General features: G+C 34.4%; 1 long non-coding RNA gene across 1 annotated transcript; it reads right to left on the bottom strand.

Annotated features, from left to right (window-relative positions):
- Nucleotides 1-814: 814 nt before the first annotated feature.
- Nucleotides 815-1,782, bottom strand: LOC113332257. Its single transcript, XR_003351406.1, has 2 exons — nucleotides 1,269-1,782; nucleotides 815-1,129 (listed from the first exon to the last, which is right to left on the bottom strand). It is a non-coding gene; the product is annotated as an uncharacterized LOC113332257 (long non-coding RNA).
- Between the last annotated feature and the right edge of the window lie 6,538 nt (nucleotides 1,783-8,320).

The raw sequence follows: 8,320 nt of genomic DNA, 5'->3' as shown, positions 1-8,320 counted from the left end.
GCTATGTGCGGCCAGGACATAAACATTACAGGCGGAGAATTTTATCTATTACGATTGAGAAATACCTAGTCGTTAAAGCAATTTCTAACTTTATTGTGGAAAACAAAATTACAAACGGTTAGGAATTACTAGCCGTAGGCAGGCAATTACGACTAGAAAATCATATTTTTCCAGTCATAAGAGATGGTTTAAGGTTGGGAAAACGGACTCCTAGCAGAAATAGATGGTGGGTTTTTCGATTATAATCTTATAACAACCATTTTTACAGTATTAACTTCTGTTTCAAGTTCAACATCTTCATTTAATGATGACGCTGATGAATTCACTGCATCTTTACTTTCCTTCCAATTTTATTTTATTAACTTTGATTATTTTCTTTGACCTCGTTCTCTTTTACGGTCCAACCAGTCTTTTAGATGCTTTTTCATTGTTGCTTTGTAGTGTCATTATATATATCGCATATTGTGATATGAAGTATTCTCATACTTGTTTGGAGAATTAATCTACAATACATTAACAAATGACCCACCTCCTCATCCACATTTTTGCACAAGCTACATCGAGTTTTTTTATTTTATCTTCTCGATAGATTACTGATTGTGGGGATTGTGTTGTGCATTATAGACCAAACAAAAACTTAATTTAACTTTGGGAGGAATATACCTTATATAATGGGGTTAATTGGAGTTTGGTATTCAGTTTTAGACCAACACTAGTGTTTGGTCTAACATTTGTCTAACGTTAGGGCTTGGTATCTGGATTGGACGTTGACCGGTCTTGACTAGGTTAAGTCCTAACTTTTGTTTAATAATTATTAAAAAAAATTATATAATTTTTTTTATTAAACAGTTTATTATCACAACCTTTATTTTTCCTAACATTTACAAAATTACCAACTTGTTCTTCTTGCTGAGATTCATGTCTCCATTTGATTCACCATTTTTGCTTCTCGACTACTGATTATTGAACATCACAACCAAAAGCAGCGACCATAAAAGCAATAAAATCCTTACATTCTTCTCTGTCACCATTATCAATCAAACAAGACCCAACTTCTAATTCTTCTTATTGTTCACACCGTACACCACCAGAATTAAACCCCTAATTTATCAAAACCCATGTCTAATCTCTGAAACAGAAAAATCAAATAAAAAAAATTCAGCGGGTATGTCATCAACTCAAACTAAATCTGGGAATTTGATATCAAAATGTATGTTATCAGCGGGTATGTAATCAACTCAAAAGAAACCATGATTATCAATACTTACAAGTAGCAAAATCTGAGCATTTGATATCGAAGGGTCATGAACCCAAATTGAAATTTTAACTAAAACCTGAAACCCATATTCAATCGAGTATGCCATCAACTCAAATTAAATCGATTGTGTCATGAATCTCAACTTAAACCCCCATTGAATCTCAACTGAAACCCTTATTGAATCAAATTTCACGAGCTTAATCGAAACCCTAATTTCAGTTTTCATTTGAAACCTCAATTCTTCAAGACATCAAAACCCTAACCGAACTCTAATGAATTTCGTAACAATAATAATAAATCATATAATCTTTTGTTTCCTTCTTCTTTCATCAAAATCAAAATCAAACCTTGTATTGTAAATCTCTGCAGCAATAGTTTTCTTTATCATTTGATTCAAATAAATCAAATCCTCATACTTTTCTGTGATGGGTTTGAACGAAATAACAAAAAAAAAGAAACAGCAGAGCAGAGAAATAATGGTGGAAATGGAAGTACCAGGGAAATTAAGAGAGGAGAGAGAAAAAAGAGAGAAGAGAAGAATCTCATGTGAATAAACCGAAGTTAATATAATATTAGAAAAAAAGAATGGATTAATCTAGACCGTAGGTTGAAGTATTTAGATTATAACCGTCGGATCCTAGACCTACTTCAGGGGTGAATTTGTAAGCTAGAATTTTATAGTTTTTTTTATTTTACAAAATTAATTAAAATCTAGTCATAAACAGTCAGTGAAGGTCAACGTCCAGTCCAGGTACCAACCCTTAGTGTTTGGTCTAAATCCTAATACCAAACTCTAATTATCCCTATATAATATATGAGGAAAAGTTGTTGCTTGTAGTTTTTGGTAATAGCATATTTGGATACCACTTAAAAAGTTGCATATATACTTCTAGAAGCAAAAGATTGATCGTAAAACAAATTTTTGTATCATATTTCTGGGAGTATCCAAACACCTTCTAAATCTCCAATAAAACCGACTATTATATCAGTGCCGCTATGCATTGACTTGGTGTTGCTCCATGGGCGTAAGTTTTTGCTTTTAAATGTTCAACCTTTTGTTGATAATATGTTTGTACAAACTGTTTTATATTCACAGAGAAAAACACGATTATGAAGACGAAAATACTACACTTGTCGGCAAGAAATCCGGACTAAATTTCTGAATGCGAGGGCAGATAGATCCCACTTTACCTACACCTCCAATGTCAAAGTGGAATCCCATATTACTCTTGGATCTCCTCTCAGAATTTTTTTCGGATATTTAGTCGGCAAGTATAACGTCAACCTTAGGCATATTTTTTCTTATGTAAAACGAAAATTCATAATAGACCAAGAAAGCAAACATAGAGAGAAAAAGAAAAATGATGCTCAAAGGTACACCTACGGTTAATTATGGGGGTTTATAAAACGAAAAATCGCGACTCACCCGTCTGAAAACTCAACCGTTATAGATTTGTGAGGGGTTTCAAAGGCTGTGTCTTACGGTACAACCTGCATGACACAGCTCACGGTGGCCGTGGAAGGAGTGAAGGACCGATTGTAAAAAGGTTGTTGCCCCACCATGATGGCCGCAAAGACTCACTTGACTAATGATGTAATGCTGGGAGAGAAAAAAAAAAGGTACAGCTAACTGAAAGAGATACTCGCACTAGACTAGAGCCCAACATGCTCAGTTCACCAGAAGATATGTCCTTATTTATTTTCTTCATTGACGAGGCATAGTAATAATTTATGGGTATCGAGACGGATCATCGATTAAGCAAACGAAATCAAACACAAACAAATAAACAGCGATTGACGTGGTTCGGTCCTAACGTCTACGTCCACGGATAAAAACCTCGTAGGGTGAATTGAATTAATAATCTCCAGAGAGTTTGGTCATTCTGGGATAATTACATTCGCTTTAGTTAATCCTATTTATAGATGATAGGATCAATGTAGTCAATATCGGCCGTATCGGCCGATATATTGGGGATATTTCGGATATCGGTCCAGAACGATACGATAAGAAGGATATCGGGGATACGATATTCGCCCGATAATATCGGCCGTATCGGTCGAATATCGGCCGTTTCGGTCAAATATCGGCCGTATCGGTCGATACGAAATTTTCCTACATTTCCCGATATGAGACGGTATTGGTCGTTTTCTATAAAGTTTAAGGTTAATTTTGGCGAAGAAAGTCTTCCAGGTGGTAGTAGAGGTGCATGTAGCTCTCGAAGCAAGTTACTAAAGTTACTCTTTTATTTTTTTGATAAAATTGATGTTATCTATTATATCTTATCCGAAAATGTGTGGAGAAAATGTTTAATATAAAATTATAGTCTTTAAATCTAGAACCGATATTATACCGATATTTCAACGATAATATCCCCGATATAAAATCGTACCAGTGTATCGGTCCCGGCCGAGATGAACCGATATCCGATATTAACTACATTGGATAGGATACTAAAGGTAAAACTAGTATATCTAGAATGCAGGATTTACAACTGACTTGATCCTATTTTCTAGTAGGTGACTTGACTTGACTGCACTTCACTTCACTTATCTTGAATCTAGTCCACGGTCTTCATTTCAGTTGCACCATGATAGCATATACGTGGGATACTTCAACGGTAACATTAATGAAATAAATTCGTTGACGAGAAATACTAAGCAAGTCGTGAACTGAAATAAATTCGCACAATGAAATGTAATCTAAACATTTCCATTTCAAATCGGTAACATTAATGAAATGTAATCTAAACATTAATTAGGAGTATTTCTTTTTCCTTATAACTAACGGATTTCAAATTGGTACCACATATCTTTATTGTAATCAAAACATTGATTGAACATTCCTTTTGTTTAAGCATGACATTAATTAATCAATATTTCTTTTTCCTTGTATAAATAACCAATCGTTTAAAAAAATTTGTGTCTCAAAAACAACCATCTCTGCAAGGATTCCATGGCTACCTTCTCCATAGCTCCTGTGAGTCTCTCTTTCAACCTCACTATTCTACTCATCTTAATCATGACAGGCGGTATCGTGGCATCCCGATCTGGTATCTCAACTCTGCCAGTCCACCACGGTGAATCAGCTTCGGCATTGATGGACATATCACATCAAAAGGCAAAGATATATTTATCATCATCCTTGCCGCGTTCTCGCTTTGAAGTCCTTCCAAAAGCTCGTATCCTAGTATCCGGAGATTCAGGACCTAGTAATAAACAAAAGTTTATACCGATATCTGCAAGGGATCCATGTAGATCGAGTGCACTAGCATATAGCTCAAGTTTACGTGCAAGATTTTTAGGTTTTGTGCCAAGTCCGGGGATGGGTCATTAGATCTTCCCTTTTATGTTTACTTTTTTTTTTCCCCTTTTAGGTTTACCTGTTTTTCTTTTCTGAAAATAAAATAAAATATGGTTAATTATATGATTTTGGGATTATTCTTTCTCTTATGCATTGTGTGGATTAATTATTTAAATAGTCAGGATGTAAACAGTTTAAAAAGACCAAAATCAACAATTCCTAGGTGAAAATGACATTTAAATTTTGATACTATTTAAATGGACAAAAATGTAAAAATAGTCAGGATGTAAACAGTTTCATCCTACCCATTTTCAAATACTTTTTCTTATTTTTAACTTTACATCAGGATGCATCCAGTTTCATCCTTGCTATTTTTTAAGATTAAGTCAGGATGAATCCACTTTCATCCTTACTATTTCTTTTTTGTGTCCATTTCACCCATAATAATTTTTACTCGTCCATTTAAACATGTTTTAAAAATATTTGGACAAATGATCCATTTTCGGTTAATTATATGATTTTAGGATTATTCTTTCTCTTATGCTGTGGATTAATTATTCGCAGTATTTTAAAAATTAACACTAGCTGTCAGTCGTGTGACTTTCTTTCAAGCTCCTTATTTCCGTTTCTTCTTTCTTTATATCATGATCATAGCAAAACTTTTTAGGATACGTTGTTGTTGCTAAAAAGTTAGATTATTTTTTATTTATGTTTAATTTCAACTAAAGAATACATCATTGTACTATAAGATTTTTCTTCTTTTTCTCGAACCAGCTTTTTCTTTTTCTCTCTCCTCTCTAAAACAAGCGATTTCCGGCAGGGAGGGAATTTTTTTCTGACACCCTTAACTGCTCAGATCTTTTTAGATCTGGGCAGTAGCAATCCAATCTTCCGTTTTCATCTTTGATTTAACCTTTTCGAGTAAGAACGGAGATAGTAAACCGTATTCCATAACTCAATCTTCACCTTCAACAACAAAACCCTAAATACAACCGCCATGGATTTAGCAATCATCATCGGCTAAATCCTCGATTCACCGGCTTACAAAATCAATTGGTTTGCTTGATTGATACTTTGTGATACCCCACCTATTACCTGTGATTTTAACCTAATTTTGGTGCTACTGGATGAGATTTGGGTTTTCACCTGAGTTTCAGGGGCTTCGGTCTTCATCAACACCATATCCGGTATGGTTCTCAGATGCAACAACTTCTTCTCTGTTCAATTATGAGGTAATATTAGACTGGTACCTCCTCAATCTCATCGCGGAAGGAACATCCTTTGTCTATTATCATAATATGGTGTTTGAAATTCTCAGTAATCATCTCTTGTTGTTTTCCCAGAGTTTATTGATGTTTAATTTTAGAGTTTCTTTAACCCTGTGAGACGTTTTGACTTCCATGTCTATCTCGCAGGGGGAACCAAAATTACCTTCTTATTTTATTAAACTTTGATATGTTAGGACTCTCTTGCTTTTGATCTCTCTTTTACTTTTTTGTAATTTGTAAAACCTTGTATCTTTTGGGTTTGTTGTCTGATTTCCTGCAAAGCCTTTCCTTAGCTTGTGATGTTTCTTTGTTACCCGTTTGGTTTCATCTATGATCATGTTTTGAATGTTGAAAGGCAATTGTTTAAATCCACCAGACTAGTTTCAGGTTAAAGTTTTTTCTTTTCTTTTTTAGTTTTGTTGGTGGTGATCTTTTTGTTAGTTTCATCTCTTTGCCTTGTGTCTTTTGCATTGTGTTACAAATTTCTATGTGAATTTGGATTTCAGAAGGTGTTTTGCGATGGTTTCGTGTTTTCGTACTTTGTTTCTTTTCCAAGATCATGGCCTGTTTATTATAGTTTGTTTTTGGTATCAATTGAGTCCTTTTTGGAGGCCTTTCATGATTTAGGTTTAACTTTTTTAGTCCCTGGGAAACAATATTGAGTTTTAACCAGTGTGCTTTCATGCCCATCATACTTTCACTTATTCAGATTTTACCCAAAAGCTTTCCAGTTCCTTCACACATCTAGATTGACAATACTCGACTTGAGATTCATACATAACCTCATATAATGTATTCATAAATGGAACCTTTGGCAAGCCATTTTCTCACTGTGGTTCTCTTAAAGATTTCCAAATCATCTGTCAGTCTTGACAAAGTGTCATATTCAGCACCTACATATGTTGAAATATTTGGGTGTTTGAAATCCTAAGATTAGATCACAACAGCTTCATTGTATCTTTTAGCAGCAAGCATAAAACCTAATTGGTTGCGAGTCCGCCGGTGAATTCGACAATCTGTTTCTCAATTTAGTTATTTTACTGCTCCAGCAAAGTTGTACTCTTTTAATTTCCTTAATTTAAGTCAGTCTAGTTTGTAATCTAGCTTGCAATTTTCAGTTCAGTTTTCATTTGTAAGTAACAGTAGGTAGTATCTTTAGTAGGTAGTACTTTGTTTATTAGCTTCTTCTGTCGAGGGCAAAGATTGGATTCTACTTCAACATACACTCAAAACTAAAATCATAGCTTGAAGTAATGGACAAAGCCGTTAATCAAGAGGATATGCAGAAATCAATTGAGCAATACTCCGCATCATCTGGAGACAAAGAACTAACCAGCATCTCGGATCAGTTGCAACGAACCACATCACCACCAACCAAGTTCTTATGGATACAGCCATATGACCCGTTTCCATCAAAAATACAGCTTTTCTTGTGGAAAGCATTCGTCGAAGCCCCACAGATCCTTGACAACCTCATTCTCGCCACTACCATCTACTACCGCTGCAATTCGTATCTGGAGAATGCTTCTCGCATTTCAGCTCAAAACCATGTTACTGTGATTTCTTAGCATATCGGTCTAACTGTATTTGATCATATGCGTATCATATACAATCTTGTAATAGCCCTTTAGCATTTTAATAAAATTTCATGCTTCAAAAAAAATTGTACTATATTGACACCCCTAAACAGACCCAATTATGTTCGTAGTTCTTAAAAATATATGGTATTCACATCTGATTGGTCGGTTTTTGTTCAGTTCTACTGGCCTAACTACCCATGTGTCTTATAATTAAAATTAAACCATGGAAGGATTTTACGATGTGTTGTAGATACGATTAGATTGGTGGAATCAGTGACAGACCCATACCTTTTCTAAAGACATGGCAAATTCATATGGTAAAAATATGTGCATACTAGTGGATAAGCGGTGAAGGGCGCCCATTATTTTTTTTTTGACATTTTAATTGATTTTTAAAATTAACTAAGGTGAAAATAAAATTAGGCATAGTTTTTTAGATCGTTTTCTATGCTTACGTCATACGTTTGATGTATTTTTATCCTTTCTCTCTCCCTTTTCTTTCTAAACCAAAGTGGAAAAAAAGAATACTTTCTTCAAAAACTTAAATCCTTGATCCGTCCGGTTTTGGTTTGAATTTTCAGATCTACCGGACGGATCAAGTCTGTTTCCTTGTATATATTTATTTCCAATAAAAAAAATTGTTTCTAAACAATTTTTATGGTTCTCTAATCGGTCTTTCACAAAACTATCAGGACTTGTTTTCATATTCTCTAGTTAGGTTCTTTTGGTGGATTTGGATTTGCATTATTCGGGTGAAAACGATCTACTTCGTCAGATATGGAGATCGTTTCTAAAGAAATTAATTTGGGCATATTACTTCCCTTTTATGGAAGCATCTGATATTTTTGATGATCAAGAAACAAAATGGTTTAAAATCATTATAAGGATTTTCAATCCTTCAAAGGGCTGCAGA

This window comes from Papaver somniferum, unplaced genomic scaffold (genome assembly GCF_003573695.1).
Source record: "Papaver somniferum cultivar HN1 unplaced genomic scaffold, ASM357369v1 unplaced-scaffold_131, whole genome shotgun sequence".
In the NCBI taxonomy this organism is placed as follows: domain Eukaryota; kingdom Viridiplantae; phylum Streptophyta; class Magnoliopsida; order Ranunculales; family Papaveraceae; genus Papaver; species Papaver somniferum.
The sequence above is the reverse complement of the archived record's forward strand: the minus strand, read 5'-3'. Positions and strand labels throughout refer to the sequence as shown.